The 10407-nt window shown below is 55.3% G+C and overlaps 5 non-coding genes across 5 annotated transcripts; all 5 read right to left on the bottom strand.

Annotated features, from left to right (window-relative positions):
- Positions 1-1709: 1709 nt before the first annotated feature.
- Positions 1710-1816, bottom strand: LOC138512205 (U6 spliceosomal RNA). The gene has a single exon (XR_011281063.1). It is a non-coding gene; the product is annotated as a U6 spliceosomal RNA (small nuclear RNA).
- A 1744-nt stretch (positions 1817-3560) lies between these two features.
- Positions 3561-3667, bottom strand: LOC138512203 (U6 spliceosomal RNA). Its single transcript, XR_011281062.1, has one exon. It is a non-coding gene; the product is annotated as a U6 spliceosomal RNA (small nuclear RNA).
- Positions 3668-5411: 1744 nt separating this feature from the next.
- On the bottom strand, positions 5412-5518 carry LOC138512202 (U6 spliceosomal RNA). The gene has a single exon (XR_011281061.1). It is a non-coding gene; the product is annotated as a U6 spliceosomal RNA (small nuclear RNA).
- A 1750-nt stretch (positions 5519-7268) lies between these two features.
- Positions 7269-7375, bottom strand: LOC138512200 (U6 spliceosomal RNA). The gene has a single exon (XR_011281059.1). It is a non-coding gene; the product is annotated as a U6 spliceosomal RNA (small nuclear RNA).
- A 1744-nt stretch (positions 7376-9119) lies between these two features.
- Positions 9120-9226, bottom strand: LOC138512199 (U6 spliceosomal RNA). Its single transcript, XR_011281058.1, has one exon. It is a non-coding gene; the product is annotated as a U6 spliceosomal RNA (small nuclear RNA).
- Between the last annotated feature and the right edge of the window lie 1181 nt (positions 9227-10407).

The raw sequence follows: 10407 nt of genomic DNA, 5'->3' as shown, positions 1-10407 counted from the left end.
AGCGCATCGGCTGCCTATTGACCTAGGTTGACTTGTTATGCTCTAACTTTGGCAAGAAACTGTTTGGTTCTGGGGCCGATATGGAACCAAGAGGCAAAGACCAACGACCCAAGCTTCCTCGCTGCTGGTTTGGCCCAAAAGGAAAGGTTCCGTGTGCTTGGCTATTGCAATGCAGGAAGAAAGGATCATGGTCCAGGCTGCATGCAAAGTGGCACCTCCCGTCATAATGCCTGGGTGATGGGTGCTGTGTGCCTGGACGCATCACAATAGTCCCACAAGCCAGAGAAAAGCCAGAGGGCCTGTGAGGGTTTGCTTGGGGGGGGCCCTGTTGAATTCCAGGATAGGCAAGGTGAGGCAGCGGCCTAGTGCGCGGACCCCCGAGAGCCCCGGATTGCTGCTGCCCCCGCCTTCAAGCCAGAGATGCATTTTCAAACCGATGTAAGTTTACGTTTGGCTGCTGGCTTCAGCGACGGTGGCTTCAAAGTCCCGCCGGGACTGCTTTCCTTTGGTAGGGCCAGGAAGCCTCTTACAACAGGTATTGGCTGCCTGTCGCCTGCTTTTATCAACTGTGCCAGGACGTGAGCCTTGTGTGTTACAAAATCAGGACAGCAGGCATTGCAGTGGCTCCTGCTTCAGAAAGGCACCTTGAAGAACAGCACTAGGAGCTAACGGAGGGCACCAGGGGTATGGGGGCCAGTGGTGCAATGGATAAGGCGCCTGACTAGGAGTCAGAAGGTTGTGGGTTCCACTGCCATCCGGCTGGGCTCCCAACTCTGTGCTTTGTTTCTTTGAATTACATTTAAATTCCCTTGGCCTTCACTGCTCGCAATAGACTTTTGATTTTATGTGGGGCGGGCCCGGTTGCACAGCAAGGAAACACCAGGCGCCATCTCGAAGCACCACCAGTAGGGGTCCCTCCAGAAGGCCCCAACAAGCAGCAGATGATTTCTATGCATGTGTGCGTCCTGTCCTTCAATGGGTGGGGGTTGGCTTGTGTTGGACACAGTCCCAGGGCAGCCCTTCACGTCCCTGATCGGCCACGATCGGCCAGAGACCTCTCTGTGAGCGCCGCAGGCGAGCCTTCTCGGGACCTCAGCAACTGAGGGGCACATTTCCAAATGAGGGAGACATTTCCAGAAAGCGCACCAGGGAACGGCTCAGCCTCTGCTTCGTGGCCTAACCCAGCCTGGTCCTTCTCCAACCATCTGGGAGCTGTCCAAAAGCCGGTGGGCCTGGCGGAATGGGCTCCCAGCAGGCCCTGGCTGACTGGTGATTTGCATACACACAGACACACGCACGCACACTCTCTCTCGTGCTATCTGCTGCCTTTCAGACCCTGCCACCCCTCGCTTGCTTTAAAGGAGCAGTTGGCGAATGACACTGAGCAAAGAATGCACAAGTGGGTAAAGAGATCACACACCTAGAGGCAGCCAGCTCTCATGAAGAGTAGGGCCTAGAAGCAGTGAAGCTTGAGGGGCTGTGCGCTCTTTGCCATGAGCCCCTAGAGGCGGGTCATATAGAAAGCGCTATATAGAAATGAGCAGCCAGCAGAGGACAAGGCAGCCGCTCTCGGTGCAGCACAGCACAGAGAGGATCAAGAGAAACGGGAAGGGCTTCCGCGGCAGCGAGCAAGCACAAGACGAGCACGGGAGCGGGGCCCCTTTTATTCTGTCAATAAAAGGTATTTCTCTCCTGGCACGCACGTGTCTAAAAATATGGAACGCTTCACGAATTTGCGTGTCATCCTTGCGCAGGGGCCATGCTAATCTTCTCTGTATCGTTCCAATTTTAGTATATGTGCTGCCGAAGCGAGCACACACTTGGGGCTGAACTGGCCAGTGTATAAAAGCCAGCACATCGGCTGCCTATTGACCTAGGTTGACTTGTTATGCTCTAACTTTGGCAAGAAACTGTTTGGTTCTGGGGCCGATATGGAACCAAGAGGCAAAGACCAACGACCCAAGCTTCCTCGCTGCTGGTTTGGCCCAAAAGGAAAGGTTCCGTGTGCTTGGCTATTGCAATGCAGGAAGAAAGGATCATGGTCCAGGCTGCATGCAAAGTGGCACCTCCCGTCATAATGCCTGGGTGATGGGTGCTGTGTGCCTGGACGCATCACAATAGTCCCACAAGCCAGAGAAAAGCCAGAGGGCCTGTGAGGGTTTGCTTGGGGGGGGCCCTGTTGAATTCCAGGATAGGCAAGGTGAGGCAGCGGCCTAGTGCGCGGACCCCCGAGAGCCCCGGATTGCTGCTGCCCCCGCCTTCAAGCCAGAGATGCATTTTCAAACCGATGTAAGTTTACGTTTGGCTGCTGGCTTCAGCGACAGTGGCTTCAAAGTCCCGCCGGGACTGCTTTCCTTTGGTAGGGCCAGGAAGCCTCTTACAACAGGTATTGGCTGCCTGTCGCCTGCTTTTATCAACTGTGCCAGGACGTGAGCCTTGTGTGTTACAAAATCAGGACAGCAGGCATTGCAGTGGCTCCTGCTTCAGAAAGGCACCTTGAAGAACAGCACTAGGAGCTAACGGAGGGCACCAGGGGTATGGGGGCCAGTGGTGCAATGGATAAGGCGCCTGACTAGGAGTCAGAAGGTTGTGGGTTCCACTGCCATCCGGCTGGGCTCCCAACTCTGTGCTTTGTTTCTTTGAATTACATTTAAATTCCCTTGGCCTTCACTGCTCGCAATAGACTTTTGATTTTATGTGGGGCGGGCCCGGTTGCACAGCAAGGAAACACCAGGCGCCATCTCGAAGCACCACCAGTAGGGGTCCCTCCAGAAGGCCCCAACAAGCAGCAGATGATTTCTATGCATGTGTGCGTCCTGTCCTTCAATGGGTGGGGGTTGGCTTGTGTTGGACACAGTCCCAGGGCAGCCCTTCACGTCCCTGATCGGCCACGATCGGCCAGAGACCTCTCTGTGAGCGCCGCAGGCGAGCCTTCTCGGGACCTCAGCAACTGAGGGGCACATTTCCAAATGAGGGAGACATTTCCAGAAAGCGCACCAGGGAACGGCTCAGCCTCTGCTTCGTGGCCTAACCCAGCCTGGTCCTTCTCCAACCATCTGGGAGCTGTCCAAAAGCCGGTGGGCCTGGCGGAATGGGCTCCCAGCAGGCCCTGGCTGACTGGTGATTTGCATACACACAGACACACGCACGCACACTCTCTCTCGTGCTATCTGCTGCCTTTCAGACCCTGCCACCCCTCGCTTGCTTTAAAGGAGCAGTTGGCGAATGACACTGAGCAAAGAATGCACAAGTGGGTAAAGAGATCACACACCTAGAGGCAGCCAGCTCTCATGAAGAGTAGGGCCTAGAAGCAGTGAAGCTTGAGGGGCTGTGCGCTCTTTGCCATGAGCCCCTAGAGGCGGGTCATATAGAAAGCGCTATATAGAAATGAGCAGCCAGCAGAGGACAAGGCAGCCGCTCTCGGTGCAGCACAGCACAGAGAGGATCAAGAGAAACGGGAAGGGCTTCCGCGGCAGCGAGCAAGCACAAGACCAGCACGGGAGCGGGGCCCCTTTTATTCTGTCAATAAAAGGTATTTCTCTCCTGGCACGCACGTGTCTAAAAATATGGAACGCTTCACGAATTTGCGTGTCATCCTTGCGCAGGGGCCATGCTAATCTTCTCTGTATCGTTCCAATTTTAGTATATGTGCTGCCGAAGCGAGCACACACTTGGGGCTGAACTGGCCAGTGTATAAAAGCCAGCACATCGGCTGCCTATTGACCTAGGTTGACTTGTTATGCTCTAACTTTGGCAAGAAACTGTTTGGTTCTGGGGCCGATATGGAACCAAGAGGCAAAGACCAACGACCCAAGCTTCCTCGCTGCTGGTTTGGCCCAAAAGGAAAGGTTCCGTGTGCTTGGCTATTGCAATGCAGGAAGAAAGGATCATGGTCCAGGCTGCATGCAAAGTGGCACCTCCCGTCATAATGCCTGGGTGATGGGTGCTGTGTGCCTGGACGCATCACAATAGTCCCACAAGCCAGAGAAAAGCCAGAGGGCCTGTGAGGGTTTGCTTGGGGGGGGCCCTGTTGAATTCCAGGATAGGCAAGGTGAGGCAGCGGCCTAGTGCGCGGACCCCCGAGAGCCCCGGATTGCTGCTGCCCCCGCCTTCAAGCCAGAGATGCATTTTCAAACCGATGTAAGTTTACGTTTGGCTGCTGGCTTCAGCGACAGTGGCTTCAAAGTCCCGCCGGGACTGCTTTCCTTTGGTAGGGCCAGGAAGCCTCTTACAACAGGTATTGGCTGCCTGTCGCCTGCTTTTATCAACTGTGCCAGGACGTGAGCCTTGTGTGTTACAAAATCAGGACAGCAGGCATTGCAGTGGCTCCTGCTTCAGAAAGGCACCTTGAAGAACAGCACTAGGAGCTAACGGAGGGCACCAGGGGTATGGGGGCCAGTGGTGCAATGGATAAGGCGCCTGACTAGGAGTCAGAAGGTTGTGGGTTCCACTGCCATCCGGCTGGGCTCCCAACTCTGTGCTTTGTTTCTTTGAATTACATTTAAATTCCCTTGGCCTTCACTGCTCGCAATAGACTTTTGATTTTATGTGGGGCGGGCCCGGTTGCACAGCAAGGAAACACCAGGCGCCATCTCGAAGCACCACCAGTAGGGGTCCCTCCAGAAGGCCCCAACAAGCAGCAGATGATTTCTATGCATGTGTGCGTCCTGTCCTTCAATGGGTGGGGGTTGGCTTGTGTTGGACACAGTCCCAGGGCAGCCCTTCACGTCCCTGATCGGCCACGATCGGCCAGAGACCTCTCTGTGAGCGCCGCAGGCGAGCCTTCTCGGGACCTCAGCAACTGAGGGGCACATTTCCAAATGAGGGAGACATTTCCAGAAAGCGCACCAGGGAACGGCTCAGCCTCTGCTTCGTGGCCTAACCCAGCCTGGTCCTTCTCCAACCATCTGGGAGCTGTCCAAAAGCCGGTGGGCCTGGCGGAATGGGCTCCCAGCAGGCCCTGGCTGACTGGTGATTTGCATACACACAGACACACGCACGCACACTCTCTCTCGTGCTATCTGCTGCCTTTCAGACCCTGCCACCCCTCGCTTGCTTTAAAGGAGCAGTTGGCGAATGACACTGAGCAAAGAATGCACAAGTGGGTAAAGAGATCACACACCTAGAGGCAGCCAGCTCTCATGAAGAGTAGGGCCTAGAAGCAGTGAAGCTTGAGGGGCTGTGCGCTCTTTGCCATGAGCCCCTAGAGGCGGGTCATATAGAAAGCGCTATATAGAAATGAGCAGCCAGCAGAGGACAAGGCAGCCGCTCTCGGTGCAGCACAGCACAGAGAGGATCAAGAGAAACGGGAAGGGCTTCCGCGGCAGCGAGCAAGCACAAGACCAGCACGGGAGCGGGGCCCCTTTTATTCTGTCAATAAAAGGTATTTCTCTCCTGGCACGCACGTGTCTAAAAATATGGAACGCTTCACGAATTTGCGTGTCATCCTTGCGCAGGGGCCATGCTAATCTTCTCTGTATCGTTCCAATTTTAGTATATGTGCTGCCGAAGCGAGCACACACTTGGGGCTGAACTGGCCAGTGTATAAAAGCCAGCGCATCGGCTGCCTATTGACCTAGGTTGACTTGTTATGCTCTAACTTTGGCAAGAAACTGTTTGGTTCTGGGGCCGGTATGGAACCAAGAGGCAAAGACCAACGACCCAAGCTTCCTCGCTGCTGGTTTGGCCCAAAAGGAAAGGTTCCGTGTGCTTGGCTATTGCAATGCAGGAAGAAAGGATCATGGTCCAGGCTGCATGCAAAGTGGCACCTCCCGTCATAATGCCTGGGTGATGGGTGCTGTGTGCCTGGACGCATCACAATAGTCCCACAAGCCAGAGAAAAGCCAGAGGGCCTGTGAGGGTTTGCTTGGGGGGGGCCCTGTTGAATTCCAGGATAGGCAAGGTGAGGCAGCGGCCTAGTGCGCGGACCCCCGAGAGCCCCGGATTGCTGCTGCCCCCGCCTTCAAGCCAGAGATGCATTTTCAAACCGATGTAAGTTTACGTTTGGCTGCTGGCTTCAGCGACGGTGGCTTCAAAGTCCCGCCGGGTCTGCTTTCCTTTGGTAGGGCCAGGAAGCCTCTTACAACAGGTAATGGCTGCCTGTCGCCTGCTTTTATCAACTGTGCCAGGACGTGAGGCTTGTGTGTTACAAAATCAGGACAGCAGGCATTGCAGTGGCTCCTGCTTCAGAAAGGCACCTTGAAGAACAGCACTAGGAGCTAACGGAGGGCACCAGGGGTATGGGGGGCCAGTGGTGCAATGGATAAGGCGCCTGACTAGGAGTCAGAAGGTTGTGGGTTCCACTGCCATCCGGCTGGGCTCCCAACTCTGTGCTTTGTTTCTTTGAATTACATTTAAATTCCCTTGGCCTTCACTGCTCGCAATAGACTTTTGATTTTATGTGGGGCGGGCCCGGTTGCACAGCAAGGAAACACCAGGCGCCATCTCGAAGCACCACCAGTAGGGGTCCCTCCAGACCGCCCCAACAAGCAGCAGATGATTTCTATGCATGTGTGCGTCCTGTCCTTCAATGGGTGGGGGTTGGCTTGTGTTGGACACAGTCCCAGGGCAGCCCTTCACGTCCCTGATCGGCCACGATCGGCCAGAGACCTCTCTTGTGAGCGCCGCAGGCGAGCCTTCTCGGGACCTCAGCAACTGAGGGGCACATTTCCAAATGAGGGAGACATTTCCAGAAAGCGCACCAGGGAACGGCTCAGCCTCTGCTTCGTGGCCTAACCCAGCCTGGTCCTTCTCCAACCATCTGGGAGCTGTCCAAAAGCCGGTGGGCCTGGCGGAATGGGCTCCCAGCAGGCCCTGGCTGACTGGTGATTTGCATACACACAGACACACGCACGCACGCACACTCTCTCTCGTGCTATCTGCTGCCTTTCAGACCCTGCCACCCCTCGCTTGCTTTAAAGGAGCAGTTGGCGAATGACACTGAGCAAAGAATGCACAAGTGGGTAAAGAGATCACACACCTAGAGGCAGCCAGCTCTCATGAAGAGTAGGGCCTAGAAGCAGTGAAGCTTGAGGGGCTGTGCGCTCTTTGCCATGAGCCCCTAGAGGCGGATCATATAGAAAGCGCTATATAGAAATGAGCAGCCAGCAGAGGACAAGGCAGCCGCTCTCGGTGCAGCACAGCACAGAGAGGATCAAGAGAAACGGGAAGGGCTTCCGCGGCAGCGAGCAAGCACAAGACCAGCACGGGAGCGGGGCCCCTTTTATTCTGTCAATAAAAGGTATTTCTCTCCTGGCACGCACGTGTCTAAAAATATGGAACGCTTCACGAATTTGCGTGTCATCCTTGCGCAGGGGCCATGCTAATCTTCTCTGTATCGTTCCAATTTTAGTATATGTGCTGCCGAAGCGAGCACACACTTGGGGCTGAACTGGCCAGTGTATAAAAGCCAGCGCATCGGCTGCCTATTGACCTAGGTTGACTTGTTATGCTCTAACTTTGGCAAGAAACTGTTTGGTTCTGGGGCCGATATGGAACCAAGAGGCAAAGACCAACGACCCAAGCTTCCTCGCTGCTGGTTTGGCCCAAAAGGAAAGGTTCCGTGTGCTTGGCTATTGCAATGCAGGAAGAAAGGATCATGGTCCAGGCTGCATGCAAAGTGGCACCTCCCGTCATAATGCCTGGGTGATGGGTGCTGTGTGCCTGGACGCATCACAATAGTCCCACAAGCCAGAGAAAAGCCAGAGGGCCTGTGAGGGTTTGCTTGGGGGGGGCCCTGTTGAATTCCAGGATAGGCAAGGTGAGGCAGCGGCCTAGTGCGCGGACCCCCGAGAGCCCCGGATTGCTGCTGCCCCCGCCTTCAAGCCAGAGATGCATTTTCAAACCGATGTAAGTTTACGTTTGGCTGCTGGCTTCAGCGACGGTGGCTTCAAAGTCCCGCCGGGACTGCTTTCCTTTGGTAGGGCCAGGAAGCCTCTTACAACAGGTATTGGCTGCCTGTCGCCTGCTTTTATCAACTGTGCCAGGACGTGAGCCTTGTGTGTTACAAAATCAGGACAGCAGGCATTGCAGTGGCTCCTGCTTCAGAAAGGCACCTTGAAGAACAGCACTAGGAGCTAACGGAGGGCACCAGGGGTATGGGGGCCAGTGGTGCAATGGATAAGGCGCCTGACTAGGAGTCAGAAGGTTGTGGGTTCCACTGCCATCCGGCTGGGCTCCCAACTCTGTGCTTTGTTTCTTTGAATTACATTTAAATTCCCTTGGCCTTCACTGCTCGCAATAGACTTTTGATTTTATGTGGGGCGGGCCCGGTTGCACAGCAAGGAAACACCAGGCGCCATCTCGAAGCACCACCAGTAGGGGTCCCTCCAGAAGGCCCCAACAAGCAGCAGATGATTTCTATGCATGTGTGCGTCCTGTCCTTCAATGGGTGGGGGTTGGCTTGTGTTGGACACAGTCCCAGGGCAGCCCTTCACGTCCCTGATCGGCCACGATCGGCCAGAGACCTCTCTGTGAGCGCCGCAGGCGAGCCTTCTCGGGACCTCAGCAACTGAGGGGCACATTTCCAAATGAGGGAGACATTTCCAGAAAGCGCACCAGGGAACGGCTCAGCCTCTGCTTCGTGGCCTAACCCAGCCTGGTCCTTCTCCAACCATCTGGGAGCTGTCCAAAAGCCGGTGGGCCTGGCGGAATGGGCTCCCAGCAGGCCCTGGCTGACTGGTGATTTGCATACACACAGACACACGCACGCACACTCTCTCTCGTGCTATCTGCTGCCTTTCAGACCCTGCCACCCCTCGCTTGCTTTAAAGGAGCAGTTGGCGAATGACACTGAGCAAAGAATGCACAAGTGGGTAAAGAGATCACACACCTAGAGGCAGCCAGCTCTCATGAAGAGTAGGGCCTAGAAGCAGTGAAGCTTGAGGGGCTGTGCGCTCTTTGCCATGAGCCCCTAGAGGCGGGTCATATAGAAAGCGCTATATAGAAATGAGCAGCCAGCAGAGGACAAGGCAGCCGCTCTCGGTGCAGCACAGCACAGAGAGGATCAAGAGAAACGGGAAGGGCTTCCGCGGCAGCGAGCAAGCACAAGACGAGCACGGGAGCGGGGCCCCTTTTATTCTGTCAATAAAAGGTATTTCTCTCCTGGCACGCACGTGTCTAAAAATATGGAACGCTTCACGAATTTGCGTGTCATCCTTGCGCAGGGGCCATGCTAATCTTCTCTGTATCGTTCCAATTTTAGTATATGTGCTGCCGAAGCGAGCACACACTTGGGGCTGAACTGGCCAGTGTATAAAAGCCAGCACATCGGCTGCCTATTGACCTAGGTTGACTTGTTATGCTCTAACTTTGGCAAGAAACTGTTTGGTTCTGGGGCCGATATGGAACCAAGAGGCAAAGACCAACGACCCAAGCTTCCTCGCTGCTGGTTTGGCCCAAAAGGAAAGGTTCCGTGTGCTTGGCTATTGCAATGCAGGAAGAAAGGATCATGGTCCAGGCTGCATGCAAAGTGGCACCTCCCGTCATAATGCCTGGGTGATGGGTGCTGTGTGCCTGGACGCATCACAATAGTCCCACAAGCCAGAGAAAAGCCAGAGGGCCTGTGAGGGTTTGCTTGGGGGGGGCCCTGTTGAATTCCAGGATAGGCAAGGTGAGGCAGCGGCCTAGTGCGCGGACCCCCGAGAGCCCCGGATTGCTGCTGCCCCCGCCTTCAAGCCAGAGATGCATTTTCAAACCGATGTAAGTTTACGTTTGGCTGCTGGCTTCAGCGACAGTGGCTTCAAAGTCCCGCCGGGACTGCTTTCCTTTGGTAGGGCCAGGAAGCCTCTTACAACAGGTATTGGCTGCCTGTCGCCTGCTTTTATCAACTGTGCCAGGACGTGAGCCTTGTGTGTTACAAAATCAGGACAGCAGGCATTGCAGTGGCTCCTGCTTCAGAAAGGCACCTTGAAGAACAGCACTAGGAGCTAACGGAGGGCACCAGGGGTATGGGGGCCAGTGGTGCAATGGATAAGGCGCCTGACTAGGAGTCAGAAGGTTGTGGGTTCCACTGCCATCCGGCTGGGCTCCCAACTCTGTGCTTTGTTTCTTTGAATTACATTTAAATTCCCTTGGCCTTCACTGCTCGCAATAGACTTTTGATTTTATGTGGGGCGGGCCCGGTTGCACAGCAAGGAAACACCAGGCGCCATCTCGAAGCACCACCAGTAGGGGTCCCTCCAGAAGGCCCCAACAAGCAGCAGATGATTTCTATGCATGTGTGCGTCCTGTCCTTCAATGGGTGGGGGTTGGCTTGTGTTGGACACAGTCCCAGGGCAGCCCTTCACGTCCCTGATCGGCCACGATCGGCCAGAGACCTCTCTGTGAGCGCCGCAGGCGAGCCTTCTCGGGACCTCAGCAACTGAGGGGCACATTTCCAAATGAGGGAGACATTTCCAGAAAGCGCAC

Source organism: Ambystoma mexicanum, chromosome 6p (assembly GCF_040938575.1).
Source record: "Ambystoma mexicanum isolate Mex_15411 chromosome 6p, UKY_AmexF1_1, whole genome shotgun sequence".
Lineage (NCBI taxonomy): Eukaryota > Metazoa > Chordata > Amphibia > Caudata > Ambystomatidae > Ambystoma > Ambystoma mexicanum.
Note: the sequence above shows the minus strand (reverse complement) of the source record. Positions and strands in the feature narration are given on the sequence as shown.